The following is a 20,602-nucleotide window of genomic DNA, read 5'->3' as shown; positions in this document are numbered from 1 at the left end:
CCAGAAGCCAACCATGTCCAAAATGGCCTTCTTCGAAACCATGGAAGACTGATGAGTTCCTCAGGATAGAGGAATCATGACTGGAACCAGGGAATTTGGCTACCACGTGCATTATCTTCATCGTGGCATCACATACCACCTGTACATTCAGGGAATGGTAGTGCTTACGGTTGCGGTAAGCATGCTCACTCTGACTAGGCGGAATCAAAGCAACATGGGTGCAATCGATTGCACCCAGCACACATGGTATCCCAGCTATGGTATAAAAGCCATTCCTGACTTCCTGCCACTCTGTCTGCTCTTTAGGAAAATGAATATAATTCCTAGCGCGTCTATTGAGTGCATAGAGAAACTGGGTAAAGGCCCGCGAGAATGTAGATTTCGAGACCCCGCCCACTATGCCCACAGTTGTCTGGAATGACGCGGAAGCAAGATAATGTAATGAGCACAGCATTTTAACAAGCCCAGAGACTGCACGACCTCTGGCTGTCAAAAAATCTAAATCTCCCCTTATCTCTTCATAAAGAGATAAGATTGCTGCTGAACTCAAACGATAGCGACTTACTATCTCCTCCTCACTCATTCCATCTAACAGGGTTCTCTCCCTGTACATACACGGACGAGCCACAACTTCTCTCCTCGGTCTTCTCCTCTGATCTCCTGTCCCTCTCCCTGTCCCTCTCCCTTTCCCTGTCGTGTCCATGAGCCTGTCCCTGTCAATGTCCCTGGCTCTGTCCCTCCCTTGCCCTATGTCATTCTCTTCATCAGCAAGCCACTCCTGCAAAAGAATGTTCATCCGTCTCCTAAACAAGCGCAACATTTTGAAATCTGTAGCTGTGAATGAGCAGGTAATGGGCGTCCTTTAAATAGCTATGTGATGATGTCAGGTGAGTTTGTAAAATGCAACGTGTTACATTAATATATTAAAGTACTTGGCTCCCAAGCTGTATCCATTTGATCTAAGAAGTATTATTTCTGTGTATTCAGCAGCCAATCGTGATATTTGACAATGATGTAACGTGAAGCTTTGTATAAGCATTCATTGTAAATTATTAGTGTAATGTGTAATGCATGTAGCACTTCTGAACGCAACACTCAGTCATGTAAGTATGCTAAAAGCATGAGATTGACGTAGAAAAAGTTTGCAGCAACATGTCTAATTTGCCATGTTAGTGTCACATGTTCACAACAATGAATTCTCATGTGCATACTGTCGCGGCCAAGTTTATTTGAGCATTTACCTGGTCTCGGCCGCGACAGTAACCGGGCGCATGCCGTGGTGTCCCGGGCGCGCGCCGAAGCCTCAGAGGAGCGGCCCTCCGATCAGGGCTTCCCCCTCCCCTCTCCGGGTCCGCCGGGTCCCCCGGAACCCCCCACCGCCATCCCACACATCGCGGGACACCAGGGCTCCCTCGGGGAGCCATGGGCACGCGCGCAGGGGGCGCAGGCACCCGATGAAGCGTGACCGCGCATCGGTGACGCGCGGCACGCCGAGGGGATTCGGCTAGCAAGCCGGGACATCTCCCGGCTTGCGGAACTAGCCGAGTTCAAATAAAACGTGTCGCCTCTGTATGCATACATTTATGGCATCAGGATAGTTGCTATTGAATCAGTTTGAAACGTGTAACAATGAGTAACTATTGTAGATGTGTGTATAAGTTAGCATGAATTGCTTGTAATGCAACGTTTACAATGTAAACATGCAATGTGATTGAGTGTCCAATAGCAGACGTCATCAAAAAAGGGAGGGCACAAAGTACATGTAAACATGAGAAGAAAGATGTACATGTACGTTTGATGATGCGTTACACATTACAAGCATTGTGTAATGTAAAGCAACATGAATAGACGGTGGCTGTGTTAGATGTGTGACATGGGTAACATCATATAATAAATTGTCGCACAGTTCAGTAACATGTATGATATGATGTGATCTTCTCCTTTAAGTATTGAGTATAGGTTTTTCCATTGACACATCATCACATGATGAGTAATGTGACACGCAAATGATGAAAACATATAAAAGTTCTATGTTATACAAATAATAAACGGCAGGTGTGACACAATGCAGTGAATGCCCCCCACACTGTAATGCTCAACACATTTGTATTGTGAGCAATCGAACGTAAACAGTACTATAATGTTATACGTCCCCGCTCCATTGACTCCATTGATGTAGAGATGAGTTTTTTTTTCTAAGTGCCGTTCCGGAAGCCTTAGCGATCGTTCTCCCCTCCAACTTGCCAACTTTAGTTGGCGGGAGAAATTGGCCATGAAGTCTCAATTTCTTAGTGCCGATCAGCCCCGATAAGTTGATTTTGCTACTTGAATACAGCCGAATTAAAAAAGTGGCGAAAAGTGCCGAAAACCGGCTTATCAGCAGGCGACTGGCCATAACAAATTATCGGAAACGAAAACTGGCGGAATCAAGCAATTATCGGCGCTTACTGAATCTCAAACCCAATTTTGGCAGAAAAATGGCGAAAAAATCCTTATCAACGCTTACTGCATAGAGCCCATAGACTCATAAATGTCTATTTTTAAACACTGCATATGAATGCAAATAAAATTGATTTTAGATACATTTCTTTTGTTAACTCTGACCATGTATAATATAAAGGTCTGCGGTGCGCCACAATAGGGATGTTACTGTATCTGTCTATGGATACAGACCATAAAATTGATGGCTGTTGTAGATTCATTTTTTTCTCAATTAATAAAGTAAATAATTAACTGATAACTGATAACGGTCTCTGTACTGTAATCTAGTATGCATTTATTATGCTCTACATTTACCACATTGTGTCTACTGAGATAAAACCAATATTTTCCACAACAATAATTTAGTATATAACTTCCTCAATTTGATACTTTTTTGCTATAATACTAAAAATAAGTGTGGCCCGGTTCCCCTTCATCCCCTTAACTTCTGCCGCGACTGCATCCGGCAGCGGAGGATGGGGAGACTATGGGGAATGCTGCGGGCAGTTGAGGCAGGCGACCGAGTGGCCAGTGGCTCCCTTTGCAGGGTGCCGCCATGTTGTGTGGTTGCGTATGCGGGAGAAGGTGCGCATGTGCAGAAGAGCCAACGGCCATGGTGGTGTACCCAGCACATCAATAGCAGCGGCCATCACAGAAGTACTCCACACTACTACCTTGTGTAGCTTTTACTAATAATATACACACTATCAAACATTGCTTTCATTGAATGTCATATTAAAGGTGTGTTTACTGACCCAGTGTAATTCTTTCTGAGTGAATGTGATGTAACTAACTTTTTCTGTAATAAAACAAATAATCAATAAAATGAATCAAAGTATACTTAGTTTGTGGGTGCTACTTATTGGTATAGTAGCACTTTTCGTGTAAACCTAGTACTATATCCTTGACCATGCACATCAGTTTTAGCCATTATTTTGTTAATATTTATTCACCACCACATGTGTTGTAGTTAGTGGTTGAAGGTAAGTAACCGCATCAGCAAAAAAGCCACTTTCAAATTCTCATTCAAGATGCTAGGGCTATATTGTTAATCGTCCTTACATGACCCAGACAGCTAATTTCAGCCGTGAGCCACAGGGTAGTATTGAAGAGCACAGGCGCACGGTTCACTGAACAGCGGAGTCCATCAAAACCCTTTATATACCAAATCGACAGCACTTTGTATCAGCGCTTACTACCCACTAAGATCTTAATATTGAAGGTGACATAAACAGTAACTACAGTATGTTACTCGGGTAGGGAAATGTATCTAATAGAGCTGACATAGCTTCCTCTCCTTGCAGTAGACCTCCCACCCATGAGAGTTGACTGTTGTCATTATACGCAGCTATGTCCCATACAGTGCTCACACAGCTCATACACACATATTGAGCCCAATTAGTAAAGTAGAGGTGACCATGTAAGTTAATCTCAACTAGTGGTTGCCTTGTCCGGCCCACAACTTAGTTTATCTTGCTCATTAAACGTAACAAAATCATATGTATCAGTCATAAAATACCATTCTCACACTGAGAGCTCCATTTCAGTCGCACTCATGACGTAATAGTGATGTCATATCCCGCCGCGCGTTTCATTCTGAACGCAGAACTTCTTCAGGGGTGGGTGGTTCTCAGCTAGCCCTGGTCATTTAAAGCCGGAGTTGTCATGGCAATCCAGCATTAGGTGAGTTACACCTGAATACATGGTGCGAATCACACAGCCAATTCACTGCTAGATAAACAACATGTTAGCCCCAGCAGAGCTTAACCTATACTAAAAGGCACAATAGTAAAACAACTAGCCACAATATAAAATAAAGAAAAAATGTGAGATGCACTGTAAAACAGGGTATACATATATCACAAGCCTGTATGAAAAACGAATGTACTGGATAAACGTACAGACAGATGCAGCGGCCGTTATTTGAACGTATCACTGAGCCGTTTTCATGTGCACTGCTGTACTCCACGCGGCCAATCACGCAGTTGCTTTGTTTGAGTTTCATGGATTCCGATTTCTTTGGGTGCAATTCTTTGCGTTTCCGTGGCAGAAATTAATGAATTGTAATGTGTACAGTACAGTACTGTGTCAATTTGCAGGTGTTTAAAAGGAAGAATACTAAAATGCCATTTTCTGCACTCGATAAAAACGAGTCAACATGCGGTAATGATACGCCATGACATGGGTTTTCCGAGGTATACAACGCGTGATATGTTCGAATAACAGTCGCTGCATCTGTAGTATAACTATATGTACAGTATAATAGTATATACAGTAACTCCCATCCACCAACACATCTAAATGCTCCTCCCCAGAGCTTATAGAATGTGTTATTGATATTCACAAATCGATAAACACTGATTCCAATAAGGTTTATGCTAACAGTAGATATGGAAAGCTCAGAGGAATGCAGAATAAGCAAAGCATTCATTGAGTCCTCTAGGTGACTGGGTACCAACATAAAAATTAATTTTGCTTCCTTTCTTAGCAAGGCATTATCCAAGTCACCCCCTCACAGACCCAGTGTCAGAAAATCAATCCCTTGAAAGGTCAACGGATTAGTGTCCCCACGGTGGACTAAATTAATGTGACGTTCCACCGGAGTATATACATTATTTCTGATCGTGCTGGCATGCTCTTAGATGCAGCGTCGAAATTGGTGTGATTTTTTCCCAGATGCCGTATAACATGCTGCATTTGAACGTAGCTAAATAAATCACGCCACTGGTCTTACAATGTATTAAGCTTTTGATGTTATAAGTCTTTGTATTATTCCAGTTTTTAAATTCCTTGCTTGGGTTGATGAACTTGCATGCCTTGGAAGTTCCACATCGATATGTGCCTACTGTTTTATTAGAAAACCATGTTGATGCTTGTGGTGGCTATGAACAAACTGGTCAGGTAAATTCCTTGGCCGCCTGTAAGTAATTGAGGGTTTGTCAATGAGCACTGTTCTAAAGTCCTCATCTTCACGGAGGAGGTGCCAATGTTTATTTAATACCTGTAATATAATACCTCCACTGCTTATTATATGTGTCAATTATCCTGATATGATTCTGGCCTACTTGTTCAGTCTTCTTATTTTGCCATATAATAATCATCCCAGTCTGTATTTTTTGCGTGTTTGTACGCTCGATTGATACAAGACCTGCTATAACCCCTATTCTGGAATCTTTTACCCATAATCATAGAACTACAATCCCCAGTAGCCTCTGGGGCTGCTAGACACATGGGCTGCAGCAGCCAATAGCGCAACCGGATTCCCCTGTTCACCAAAAGATACATTTGGCGCGCTTGAGGGATCACGCCAGTTGGAAGAGGGAGCTGGATCCAGCAGGTAGTGTCTCAGAGCCAGTGGCTCTGGGACTAGGCCTAGTGTATTCCCCTTAGGCCCTAGCTAGGCCTCGACTCACAGTAGCTTGTGGTCGCTGCAGGGAAGGCCCCTTAGATAGGGACTCTTCCCCAGTTACTGCCTAGTTCCACTGACACAGTAAAGTTGATCGCGCGGTGATCGCGGCCTGTGTTCTGGGACCAGACCACCTCCATGGTAAGAGACACTGTATGGTGATATTATCCACGCCGGAATTCACCAAACACCAAGGCGGACGCCATTGCGGACGACATCGCTGGATCAGCGGATCCCTGTTGCCAAATCGGCCGCACCGAGTACTGGAGTACTCGGCAGGTACCCAACTAAGTGCACCAACACCTCACGGGATAGTGGTACTGTTGCGACCGCCTTTATTCTCCTACTTACCCGGATAAATGCAGGGATTTTCTCCATTTTTTTTATAGTTTCCCGCGCGGCAGCCGCATCATCAGATAAGCGCTAATGGGGTTTATCATTGAAAGCGCCCGCGGCGCGGGAAACCTGATGAAAAAAAGCCGCGCGCCGCTGTGTTTTTAAAACTCCCGCGGTGGCGGCCGCATGAGGATAAAGGCGGCCGCCACTGTATCTACTACACTTTTGGGTGGGCCCCGACATTGGAGGAAATGGACATCAGGGTATTGGTGCCAAGCATCCTATGTACTTTGGGGACACTAATTGGTGGTACGGGGTTGGGCCTATCATACTGTGTGGTACAGGGTATCATTATACTGTGTTCAGTAAAGGTTCTTGTTATATTCCTGACTGTGTGTATTATTGTTATTGTTCCTTTAAGGGGCATCTCCCACCATGTTGGGATCCCTTGCAGGTGGAGGCGCTGCACCTAGACAAACCGATATCACCCCAGGCTCCCAGTGGCAGAGGCTCAGGCCCCCTGGTTGCCATACAGGTAATAGCAGTACCGGTAGTTCCGTCCCAGGTATGGGGAAACAGGGGCTACATTTGGAGGCACTGCTGTGATTTCAGACCTACACTACCGACACGATTTATTCGAGCAGGGCTAGTTCCGCAAGCCGGGGGATGCCCCGGCTTGCTAGCCCCATTCCCTCGGCGTGCCGCGCGTCACCGATGCGCGGTCACGCTTCATCGGGTGCCTGCGCCCTCTGCGCGCATGCCCAGGGCTCCCCGAGGGAGCCCTGGTGTGCCGTGATCTATGGGACGGCGGTGGGGTGTTCCGGGGGGCCCGGCGGACCCGGAGAGGCGAGGGAGAAGCCCCGATCGGAGGGCCGCTCCTCCGAGGCTTCGGCGCGCGTTCGGGACACCCCGGCGCGTGCCTGGTTACTGTCGCGGCCGAGACCGGGCAAATGCTCGAATAAACTCGGCCGCGACAGTAGGGTGCCCGAGTTAATAGTAAATTAGAGAAATCAAATTCCCCAATATGTTTGTGTCCTCAAAGCAACAGGTCCACGACTGGGCCTTAGATTATCACGTACCCCGCATCATGTGGTCGCAGTGGAGGAGTCCCCATCCTTACATATTTAAGTACCGTGTGGAACCACGCAAGAACCTCCCCATGTCTGGCCAGTGCCAGGATTCTAGGTCGCAAGCTTGGCCCCACTTTCCGTTCCAGTAGCATACTACTGGTAACCGACCACAAGATATGCCTGGATGATGCCCCTCAGGCCCTAAACCAATCCGAGGTCCTGCACAAGGTTTACCCACTAATATACCCCGATCTGTCACCTCCCATTGCCACGTCCATTCCAGGACCCTCCTAAGTGGTACCCTATCATGCTGAAGCGTCCACCTCTTCCTACAGTCCCGGTCATTTCGCACAGGACTGTTCGAAACCAAAAAGACCCCCACTGGAGCCTCATCATTCACCATACAGGCAATGGAATCACTCTCCACCGTACCGCAGAACGCTCCGGAACCCAGTCAAGAGGAAACACTTCAACAAGGCGCTGTAACACTTGCGTGAGCCCACAAACGAGACCCGACCCCGGCACTGAGGTGGGAAGGACTATACCACGCACCCACAGTAGCGGGGGCGTGTCCAGAAGTTGCTGGGTCTGGGTATGAGAGAAAGGGTAAACTGATACTTGCCAGTGTCCGTGGGTTGGAGAGGTACACTTAGTTGATGTCCATAAGCCAAAGGTCTGGGATTGGAGAGATACATGTAGTTGGAGTCCATAAGCCAGGGGTCAAGAGCCAGAGAGAATCCACAACAAGCCGGATCGGTACACAAAGGGTTAACTGCAAGAAACTAGACAGGACAATGCAAGGCAAGGCACACACAAGGCTACACTTCGTTATGCATAGCAAGGTATGATGGAAGAGGCAGTCCTTTATAGGAGACAGGAACCAGTAGGAGAGGGGGCGGAGCAGAGAGCAGGGCCTCCGCAGGAGACAAGGGCTCATAGCTAGGCTTGCAACGCAGCTGGGGCTCATTGCTCCCCGTCATGCGCATGTACAGGGCACGGCAGAGCTGCGGCGCGTCCGAGGGGGTGGAGCTATGCTCTGTGACCGTGCATAGAAGGAGCGGGTGCGCACGGGCTCTGTAACAGGAGCGGAGATGCGCGCAATTGCGGGGGGCGGCTCTTCGGCAGCTGCCGCTGCAGTACTATAAGTAAGCGAGGAGGGAACGTACCGTAAGGGACGCTTTCCCCGATTCCTCACTGTACCCCCCCCTTGAGGATTGGACTCCGGACAATCTAAGTATGGCTTCTGCGGATACCTGGCGTGGAACCGTCTAAGTAAGCGTGGATATGGTTGAATGGCACCCAAAAGCGCTCCTCCGGACCGAAGCCTTTCCAGTGCACTAGGAATTGTATCCTTCCCCTGGAATATCTGGAATGAATAATAGATTGGATCTCGAATTGACCTTGAGCCAGTACTGGAGGAGGAGGCGGAGGAAGAACATCAGGGTACCTGGGACTCTGCTTGACAGGTTTTAAGAGAGAGACATGAAAAACTGAGGGGATCTTCATTGATGACGGTAAATCCAGGCGATAGGCTATAGGATTGACCCGTTCCAGAATCTTGAAGGGACCCAAGAATCTGGGAGCAAATTTCAAGGTAGGTGTCTTCAGTCTGATGTTCCTTGAAGAGAGCCATACCTTGTCTCCTGTCTTGAACCTGGGTGCCTCTACGCGATGTCGATCTGCCTGATTCTTCTGTCTCTGAACAGATTCCTGGAGGGTTCTCCGAATCTTCCTCCAAGACTCTTGAAGAGAGTTGACTCTGGCATCAGCAGCAGGGACTCCAGAAATGTTAGAAGAAATAGGAAGGGTATTCGATGGTTAGCCGTAATTGATAAAGAACAGTGACTCTTGGGTGGACTCATTTCTCAGGGAGTTATGTGCAAATTCTGCCTATGGCAACAGATCTGCCCAATTATCTTGAGTATCTGAGATAAAGCATCTTAGGTATTGTTCCAAGGATTGGTTGACCCTTTCAGTTTGTCTGTTCGTTTGTGGGTGGTATCCGGAAGAAAAAAGAATAGAAATATTAAGTCTCTGGGAAAAAGCACGCCAACATTTTGATATACAAATTGTGATCCTCGATCCGAGACAATAGATACAGGAGCCCCATGTATACAGAAGATCTCCCTGATGTAAATGTCTGCTAGAGTAGCAGAGTTGGGGAGGTCCTTGAGGGGAATAAAATGAGCCTGTTTCGAAAAAACCTGTCTACAATGACTAAGATGGTGTTCATACCATTGGAGATAGGCAGTTCCAAAATAAAATCCATGGATAGATGTGACCAAGGACGTTCTGGGATGGGTAGTGGACGTAGCAGACCAGAAGGCTTTTTCCGAATGGACTTATTTCGAGCACATGTGGAGCAAGACGAAACAAATTCCTTAATGTCATTTATCATCTCTGTATTGTGATTTATAGTGAATTAAGGCGTGAACAACTCAGATAATGTGAACAATAATAAGTGCAACTAATTAGTGCAATTAACCATATGTGCCAAATAAAATTCAAATAAATTATAACCCTGCTCAAACCCTCTGGTGGGACCTGTTTCACGGGTTCCAAAAAGTCTGATAAGATCTCATACAATCCAGGAGGAGCATATGTGGGAAATAAAAATGAAGAAAACAGTGCAAATTTAAGTGTAGATGTATTGACAATGGGTTAGATATTGATTGAAGTCTTGGCTCTAATGGTGTTCCTACTTACAAGATGATATAGATAAAAAAGCCTTTTGCAGATTGGGCTGCAGCCCCTGTGGTAATATTGGTGTGTGGATCTCCCTCCAGGCTCGTCCCCTCAATAGGGCAGAACAGTATGCAAAGGAATGGGAAAAGCACTACATAGCGCGATCATGTGGGTATTATACTTTATATAAAAAATGAATATAAAATGTGCACTTACAATGTGCTAGATAAAAACAGGCATGTTACACAATCATTGTGTGTTGTGGATTTGTCGCTGCTCTCACCGCCTTCCCCTGGATCATTCAAGTATCCTCCGTCTGCAGTATAAGATCGTAGCTTCACTGTCAGCTTTGCGTCCTGGTAGGCATCTGACGTCACGGCTCTGAGGTGCGGCAAGAACTACGGGTCCTCCACTGGTTCAAGAATCCTCACTCTACGCGTTTCGCCCAGCCCACAAATTGTGACTGCTTCCGGCTTCGTCACTTCCTGGGGGAAGTATTTCGGAACGGATCTTATCAAAAACATCTAGGAATTCATGGTAAACTTCTGGAAGGGAACTCTTAGAGAGATCAGCAGTCTCCAGGCCGGCAAGAGAGAGAGAATTAGAGGGACATGAAGGACTGTAGGGAGCAGACCATCGTACGGGTTGTTGATCAGTCCAGTCAAATACCGGATTGTGTATTTGTAACCAAGGAAGACCCAAGATTACCTGTACAGATGGGGAGTGGATGACATCCAGCGATATTTGTTCCCGGTGTCCATCCTTTATAGAAAGAGTCAGGATCGTGGTCTCCAGGGAGATAAAGGCTGGTTGGAGTGGACGTCCATCTATAGCTTCAAGTCCTATAGGTGAGGATTTCCTTAGCAATGGAATCCGATTATTAGTAGCAAAGTCCTGGTCCACGAAGTTTCCCCCAGACCCAGAGTCGATAAAGGCCAAGGCAAAAACATGAAAATCCGCACCCTCCAACATAATAGGTAAAATAATTCTCTTCGGTAACCCTTTCATAGAAGAGGGGAGAGAAGTAACAGTACCCAATGAGATCCCCTCATACCTCATTGGGTGCTGGCATTTTTCTGGAAGCATGGGACAGTGGAAGGCCACATGTCCGGGTAACCCACAGTAGAGGCATAATCCTTCACTCCTTCGACGCTGTTTCTCCGCAAAAGACAGCTGATAACTACCCAATTTCATGGGTTCGGATGTCTCAGAAACTGGAATATAAGAATGAGTAGTAGAAGGAAAAGACATAGTGTCAGATGTACGTGGAATATGGCGTTCGTTTAGTCTTTCTTGGAGGTGTTGGTCTACTCTTATACAAGTAGCAATCAGGTCCTCCAGAGCAGTAGGTCTCTCACATGTAGCCATTTGATCCTTTAGTGGGTTCAGAGAGGCCATGCCAGAAAGCTGCAGTCCGGGCCTCGTTGTTCCAGCCGGTCTCTGCTGCCACGGTCTGGAATTCGAGAGTGTACCTCGCCACAGTCCAGTGACCCTGTGATATATGAAAAAGGGAGGAAGCAGCAGTAATCTTACGACCGGGGGTGTCAAAAACCTGCTGAAACTCAATCTTGAATGAAGAAAAGTTCTGAGTGAGTTCAGGTTGTAATTCCCATATGGGGGATGCCAAAGCCAGTGCATCTCCGGTCAATAAAGCAATAATGTAAGCCACCTTTGATCTGTCAGTAGAAAAAGCGAGAGGGGGTTAATTCAAATTGAATGCCACACTGGTTTAGAAAACCTCTGCATCCAAGAGGTTCCCCTGCGTACCGATTGGGCGACGGAAGATGTGGTTCCTGAGGCATATTTCCCATTGGGGCAGAAGCAGTTAAGGTTGCTGGCCTAATGATTCGAGACTGAATTTGTGACAAGGTGACTTCGGCCAATTTCTGGGTTAATTCAGAAAGTTGTGTGTCTATGTCCAGGAAGTGCTCCGTAATGGCAGTCATGGCTTGGCCCACATCAGGGAGGTCAATATTTGTTGGGCTAAGCATACTGTAACGCTTGTGTGAGCCCATAAACGAGACCTGACCCCGGCACTGAGGTGGGAAGGACTATACCACGCACCCACAGTAGCGGGGGCATGTCCAGAAGGTGGTTTATCAGCGTTGCTGGGTCTGGGTATGAGAGAAAGGATAAACGGATACTTGCCGGTGTCCGTGGGTTGGAGAGGTACACTTAGTTGATGTCCGTAAGCCAAAGGTCTGGGATTGGAGAGATACATGTAGTTGGAGTCCGTAAGCCAGGGGTCAAGAGCCAGAGAGAATCCACAACAAGCTGGTTCGGTACACAAAGGGTTAACTGCAATAAACTAGACAGGACAAGGCAAGGCAAGGCAAGGCACACACAAGAGGGGGTGGAGCGGAGGCGGGCCTCTGCAGATGCCAAAGATAGGCTGCAGGAGACAAGCTCATAGCTAGATTTTCCACGCAGCTGGGGCTCACTGTGCGCCGTCATGCGCGTGTACAGCGCACAGGAGAGGTGCGGCGCGTCCGAGGGGGTGGAGCTATGCTCCGTGACTGTTCATAGAAGGAGCAGGTGCGCTCGTGCTCTGTAACAGGAGTGGGGATGCGCGCATCAGCGGGGGGCGGATCTTCGGCAGCTGCCGCTGCATTACTATAGGTAAGCGAGGAGGGAACGTGCCGCAAGGGATGCATTCCCCGATTCCTCACAGACGCCTACAGTAGGGTGGGGGCCAGCCACCCTCATAAGAGTCATAGTGGAAGGCATATATTCCTCAGCCTTGCTGGATACCGGATTCCAGGTGACAATCATCTACAGGCCTTTCTATGACCAGCATGTGACGATGAAGGGGTTAACTGGGTTCATGAATAAAGTTCAAGCCCATCTGGTTACCCCTGACCCGTATATGGGGCTCCTAGAGTGTCAGCTCTGGGACCCAGATGTCAAAAATGCATTGCTGAGACTGTGTGCCACTTTTGCGACATTAAAGAGGTCTTTGTATTTTGCCTTTACTGGGTTGCTGGGATCGGAAGATTTCTAGGATGTAAGTTTCATGGTGGGTTTGTTGGAGAAAGTCTTTACAGAATGTGTCTATGTATCGGGGTTCCAGAGTTATGGGATACCACAAAAGTTGTATCCGGGAATTGAGTGAGATTCGGATATAGCCAAGCACATTACTCCGCCAAAAACGGACTCTGAAAATGTTCATACAACTCACCGCCAGGATTCCTGCTGCAGCATCTTGCAGACAAGGTAAATGGGTATGAAGGGGTTAAACTATATCTGCAGCTATACATGGAGTCCCTAGTAGCAGGGGGTCCTCAGTATAGCAGAGGTACTCAGATACATGCCCAGGTAACCTGAACCTGGTACATGGGTTTCAGGGGATGCTACAGCTAAGGGATAAAGCTGAGCATGTTTGCAGTGTGCAAAAGTTTAAAAGTAAATTTTCCGGACGCATGCGCGACGGTGAGGAGAATGGAGCCCTGACTAATGAGCTCCGCTCCCATCGGCACTTATAACACAAATTAAAGCTACAGAAATCAATAAAAAAGTGACTAAAAACATATAATTAGTTACATAAACATCCGAAGATGGCAGCAGGCAAGGCTACATGGGCGAGAAGTCAGCCGGTAACTACATACTTTAAAAGAAGGGGGGTGGCCCAAACGGAGAAACCGGAGCTTCCCACGCAACCCGCCAACATGGACCTCGACAGTGATCCCTCTCTAGAAGACGACAGAGATGAGGAAATGGTCCGGCGCAAGGACTTAAAAGAATTTTGCGCCCAGATGCAAAAGTTCTTTAAAAATGAATTGTGGGCTTTAAGGAGGGAGGTGGATGCGCTAGGTGAAAGAACTGATACCCTGGAAAAAAGAGCTGATGAAACGGCTACCACAGTCACACAAAATCATGATCAAATCTCCATGATGCAGGATAAAATCAGACTACTTGTAGACAAGGTGGAGGACGCCGAAAATCGCGACAGGCGATGCAACATAAGGCTGAGGGGGGTCCCTGAAACCATCCTTGACCCGGAGGACTTCACTAACAGCTGGCTGGAGCATGTTTTCACAGACAAGCCAGAGTCCAAAATCCGGCTAGACCGGTGCCACAGGGATCTCCGCAGCAAACCCCAAAAAGGGGACCCCCCAGAGACATAGTGGCCCGCTTCCACCACTTTCGTACGAAAGAAGAGGTCTGCAGACTTGCCAGGGTAGATAACTCCTTAGAATACGAAGGAGTTAAACTTCAAATATATCAGGACCTGGCCCCTGCCACCCTAGCCAAATGGAAAGCATTCGCCCCCATAACTAAGACACTGAGGGAAAACAACACCAAATACAGGTGGCTGTTCCCTTGCGCCCTCATGTCTATTAAAAATGGCGTGGCACACACGAAGGATAGAGGATGGGGAGGGATTCCTGGCTGGGCTTGGTCTTACAGGTTCCCACCAATGCCCACCTCACCCCTCTCCAGCAAGCTCAGTGATCCCCACATCCGTCTGGAGCCAGGCAGGATCTTCCCACACTCAGGCTAAATCTAAAGACGGCGCAGCATCGGAAGCATCAAGCTCCAATAAAGTCTAAAGCACACAGCTCCACACAGACTTCCATCCAATTCTGCCCCCAACCCGAAAAAATGGCCCATTTGGGGGTTCCTGAGTCCTCCGGAGCATCCACAGACCTACCTGAGGAGCACCCGATGGTTGGAGGGTCGGAGGAGTGGCTTTCGCTCAGAGCAGACCTGCACTCGACTTCGGAGCGGCAGCCATCTTGCTGAGGTCCTCCCCGGTTTTGCGCGGCAAGCTTAATGGCTTTCGCGCGCTTGAGGCATAACATCATTGCTATGCGCCCTTTCATCGCGAGATCTCGGATGCCCTCGAATGACGTCAGAATGGCCAGTCCTCCGTACAGAAGACAGATACCTCACCGCTGCCATGACAGGGCAGCACTGGAGGGGAGATGGGACAGCAACATCTCTTCCTCCAATCATTCAAGACTCCCTAAACGTAACACAGGCTCAAACACTACCCTCTTTCCCCTTTCTGCTCAATAAAAAAAGCCATCCCTAATATTAAATAATCCCAAATCATTAAAGAACTCCAGATAAGTTACACCATATTATTATATGAAATGATCCAACCCCTTATGTAGGATTTTAGACTATATAGTGGACATTATATATTACCTTTATGACTCCTTCTATTGGCTCTTTAGCTTATAATTAACATGTGGATGTTGTTTTCATATATGTCACACATGGTCTGTGTTATATGTTCAATGTTGTATGATATACAGGCATACCCCGCATTAACGTACGCAATGGGACCGGAGCATGTATGTAAAGCGAAAATGTACTTAAAGTGAAGCACTACCTTTTCCCACTTATCGATGCATGTACTGTACTGCAATCGTCATATACGTGCATAACAGATGTAAATAACGCATGTGTAACAGGCTCTATAGTCTCCCCGCGTGTGCACAGCTTCGGTAAAGGTAGGGAGCTGGTATTGCTGTTCAGGACATGCTGACAGGCGCATGTGCGAGCTGCCGTTTGCCTATTGGGTGATATGTACTTACTCGCGAGTGTCCTTAAACCGGGGTATGCCTGTATATGATATCTGACTGTTACGTGATAGGTGAAGTAGGATATATGAATTCTAACATAAGACACACGATACTATGTACTTATATGTTCTATATGAGTTATGTTACGGTAGATGATATGTGTGATATGTATGATATGTATGATGTCTGATTGTTACGTGATAGGCGATGCATGCTGTATGAAATATGATACAGGACATACGATGTTATTTACTCATAGATTATACAAGGTTCGGGTTAGATGTTAAGGGTTATACAGTATGATATGTATGTATGTAGGTTTGTATAGGATGTATCTGCTTGTGATATGATGGGTGAAATAGGATGTATGAAATATGTTATAAGACATACGATAGAGGACATATAACGCGCTATGTGGAATACATAATATAGAATATGAGAAGGAGATTAGGTGATATCCGATAATTAGTAAATGAATGACTTTGAAAGAATATAAATATATCGCAGAAAGGCTATAGGGATGTCAGTTAGGACAGGCAGGTCTGTTAGGCTAGATAGAGGTTAGATATACGTTAAATATGTTATATATATATATTATATAAGTTATATATCTTAGACACCGGTTATATATATATATGATTTCTATTATGTGCGTTAGGTATACTTAGGTTATATATATAAGTTATATTGGTTATATACGGTCTATACTATATAGATGTCATATAGTTATATACATGTTTTATTAGTTGCATAGTTGTTAGAATAGGTAGTTAAGTTAGGATTACATGAAAAGCTAGATGTATGAGATGAACATGCAATATACCTAGCAGTAACATCTTATTCTACTCCCTAATTAGAGGGATCACTATGAAATATCAAGGGAGTACGAGACAAGATATATAATGGACATATACTATGCATACTATATGCGCTACATGTTTTACCGGTATAAACACATTATATACACAATATTCCATCCCAGTTTACCCTACTATTCCTGATACCTGTAGCATTACTATTGAGGTTATTGTCACTGTTATTGTTACCATCATGACTCAATAGCAAAGGTATTTGAGTGTTATTATATTAATGTCACTGACATATATTTAGTCACAGTTGACAAGTTATACAATATATGAAAAAGTGCATAGGGAGCTACTCTCCTTCGCGCATGTGTTCCCCTTTTCGGTCCCCAGGTTTGATGGTCCGTTCCCAAAACCCAGGGTGGTCGACCTCCATTTTAGGAGATTGGCCCATCCTTATGGTGGAACCAGACGACCCACCCTCTGGGCGCAAGAGCTACTCTCGGGGGCTCCCGAGATGTGCTCTTGTATTTTGTTCTTCCCGTTTTACTTTTTTTTTCATCTTTTCCTTTCTCTCCTATCCCCGTTTTAGCCCCCTCGTTGCTTTCCTTGTATTGTCTACCTATCCCCGCCCTATCCCTTAACCTTCCCTCCCTAGGATGCATGGTCCCCGGCGAGTACATCACGATGACATGGCAGGTATGGACACATTCGAAAGAAGCTTCAGGTTTAACACCAAGAGTAAGTACACAGATCACTACACACATCATCTCTTATACCATAAAATATGGCGTTAACATTAATCTCACATAATGTGAAGGGCTTTAATAGCCCGATCAAAAGAAAGCTTGCTTTTACGGATTACAAGAGAAAAAAGGCGGAGGTGTTGTTCTTGCAGGAGACGCACTTCAGTAATAATAACTCTCCTGGGTTTCTAGACAAGGGCTTTTCCCAATTTTACACGGCTTCGGCATCAGTCAAAAAGAGAGGAGTAGCAATTCTATTTAGTAAAACCATCCCTTTTGTGGCCCAGACAATCAAAAAGGACACGGAAGGTCGCTTTATCATCGTAACAGGAACAATCCATGAGCGGCCCATCACATTAGCCTCCCTATACGCTCCCTGTGTACAAGAGGCATCTTTAATCGACAGATTCTTCCGCTTGTTAAACTCAGTAGCTAAAGGTTATATCATAATAGCAGAAGATTTCAATATTACGATGCAATCTTCCCTAGACAGATCAGGGGGAGGCGACTCTGATAATAAAAAAGCTCAGGACACCATACGCAGTGCCTTGAAAGACAATCAACTTTTAGATATATGGAGGGAGCTCCATCCAACGTCTAGGGACAATACTTTCTACTCCCACCCACACACCTCATACAGCAGAATCGATTATCTCTTTGTTTCGTGCCACTTGGTTCCTAAGGTCACTCATACAATGATCCATGATATTTCATGGTCTGACCATGCACCAATTGAGCTCATGTGCAACAATATTTAGGCCAATCGACCAGGTGCAAACTGGAAACTCAACTAATCTATTCTTAAAATACCCGAAATCTGTACTACAATAGAGCAGGAAATAGCTCAATTCTTTGAGATAAACACAGGCTCTGTGGAGTCACACATGGTTCTATGGAAGGCTCATAAAGCAACTTTAAGGGGCATATTAATCAGTATTACTGCCAAAAGAAAACGAGTCAGAGACTCCAAAATTCGGACGCTCCAATCCAAATTACATTCCCTGTTATCAAACCACAAAATCAACCCGGACCCAATCACAGCACAGGAACTGAAAGACACAAAAATTGAATTAAATATGTTACTGACTTCCCGGGCAGATAATTCCTTATGTTGGTCAAAGAGGAAGTTTTACGAAAAATCTAACAGGCCGGATACGATGCTAGCTCGAGCACTAAAGGATAGGCAAGCTAAGTTTAATATCCAAGCTATACGCGTAAAATCAGGTGTACCCACGGCCAACCCTAAATAAATAGTAGAAGAATTCGGTTCATTTTATGGTTCCCTATACGATGGAAAGAAAGTCGCACACAATAACAACACGAGCAGAGCACTGAGAGATTTTTTAGCCAGCTCAAATCTGGAGAGATTGACAGAGCTTGACAGAGAAGCTATGGGCGCTGACTTCACATTGGAAGAAGTGTCGCAAGCTATTAAGGAACTTAAACCATCCAAAGCACCAGGCCCTGATGGCTTCTCGGGGCTTTATTATAAGAAGTTCTCCAAATCACTCGCCCCGCGGTTGCTCCGTATGTTCAATGCTATTTTAGCGGGAGCCCCAATTTCCGAAGATATGCTACGGGCATCTATATCACTAATACATAAACCTGGCAAGGATCCGCTAAACTGTAAAAGCTATAGGCCAATTTCTCTAATTAATACCGATATAAAAATATATGCCAAATTACTGGCCAATAGATTGAGTCTAATCCTACCCAGACTAATACATCCAGATTAAGTTGGTTTTGTTAAGGGGAGGCAGGCAGCGGATAACACCCGACGATTTATTGATCTGTTGGAATTGGCAAATAAAAATAACACACAAAGCATGTTATTAAGTCTGGATGCGGAAAAAGCTTTTGATAGGATAGACTGGCCATACCTAAGGGAGACGCTTGCGGCATTCGGCTTTGGAAATCGGGTGAGTGGAGCAATTATGTTGCTGTACTCAGGCCCAACAGCCAGGGTCATTCATCAGGGCTTCCCCTCGGTTCCTTTTCAAATCCAAAGTGGCACGAGACAGGGGTGCCCATTATCCCCCCTCCTGTTTGCCCTATGTATTGAACCCCTGGCGGCCCGTATTCGAGATAGTCTGGATATCTCAGGGTTAAACGCATATTCCCAATCACACAAAGCGGCCCTGTATGCAGATGATATCATTTTAGTCATCTCAAAACCCCTCATATCATTACCTAATTTGTTTGACCTTTTAGACAAATTTTCTAAGGTCTCTGGGTTTAAGATAAACCAATCCAAATCTGAAGATCTGAATATCAACCTACCTAGACATACAGAGAAATTGCTGAAATTGAACTTCAATTTTAACTGGCAAAAGAACTCAATAAAATATCTGGGGATCCATATCACCAAAGATGCAAAAAACATCTATAAGGCAAATTATCCCAAACTAATTTGGACTCTAAAACAAGACCTAATCAGATGGTCTTCCAAGAAGATTTCTTGGATCGGAAGGATACACAGCGTTAAGTCAGATCATACAATGGCATTCTGACCTTAAATTAAAAAGATTGGTGGAGCTAGAAAGTGCTGCTTGCTCCACATTAGAACTTAATAACCTGATTTGGCTACCTAAATCATTAAGGAAAAACACTATGTTACCGCTTACCTCAATAGCTAACTCCATATCTGTCTGGGAAGTATCAAGATTAAAAAACTCACTTACCTCAGGAAGTTCTCTGATGTCACCCATTTGGAATAATCCTAGCTTTGCACCGGGCCTTATTGGTCACAATCACTCAATATGGAAAATAAAAGGATATAATAGACTTAAAGATCTGGAGGGCTATAATCTAAAAATTAAATAATTTACCATCTCAGATTAGAAAAGGACATCCCCCACGCTGAATTCTATGAATACCTCCAGCTCAGAGCATTCTATAATAAATTCGCCCCGTATCCCCCATTGACGAATTTTGAAAAGCTCTGTCGGGCAGATACCGACACTAAGGGACTCATATCTATGATATACGGAGAGGTAATCGAGTCTGCAGCCTCTAAGCAACAAGTACCATCATTCCGTGCCCAATGGGAGGGAGACCTCAGGGAGACCTTGGAGGACGAGGAATGGAACACCATATTCTTAGGAGCCGCAAAAAGTTCAATATGCACCACACTAAAGGAGAACGCATATAAAGTCCTTATGAGATGGTACCTCACCCCACTCAAATTATCTATGTTTATACCAGGGTCCTCCCCACTGTGTCCGAAACAATGTGGAGGAACAGCTGACCTGTTACATATGCTGTGGTCCAGCCCGCGGATCTCCCTAGTCTGGGAACAAATCAGGAATTGGATCCAGAGGATTTTCGACCTCACTATTCCCCCAGACCCTTGGCTGTTCCTACTGAACAGACCCCTAAAGGGCCTATCAAAGTCACACAACAAACTAATTGCACATTTCGCAATAGCCACGCGGTGTGAGATTCGGAATCGTATTTGGTTTATCTGCCAGATGGAAAAGTTAACAAGCTTAGTTAACGACACTGGTGATAAATATCTAAAAGTCTGGGCTACTTGGCTAGCTCA

Source organism: Ascaphus truei, chromosome 4 (assembly GCF_040206685.1).
Source record: "Ascaphus truei isolate aAscTru1 chromosome 4, aAscTru1.hap1, whole genome shotgun sequence".
In the NCBI taxonomy this organism is placed as follows: domain Eukaryota; kingdom Metazoa; phylum Chordata; class Amphibia; order Anura; family Ascaphidae; genus Ascaphus; species Ascaphus truei.
Note: the sequence above shows the minus strand (reverse complement) of the source record.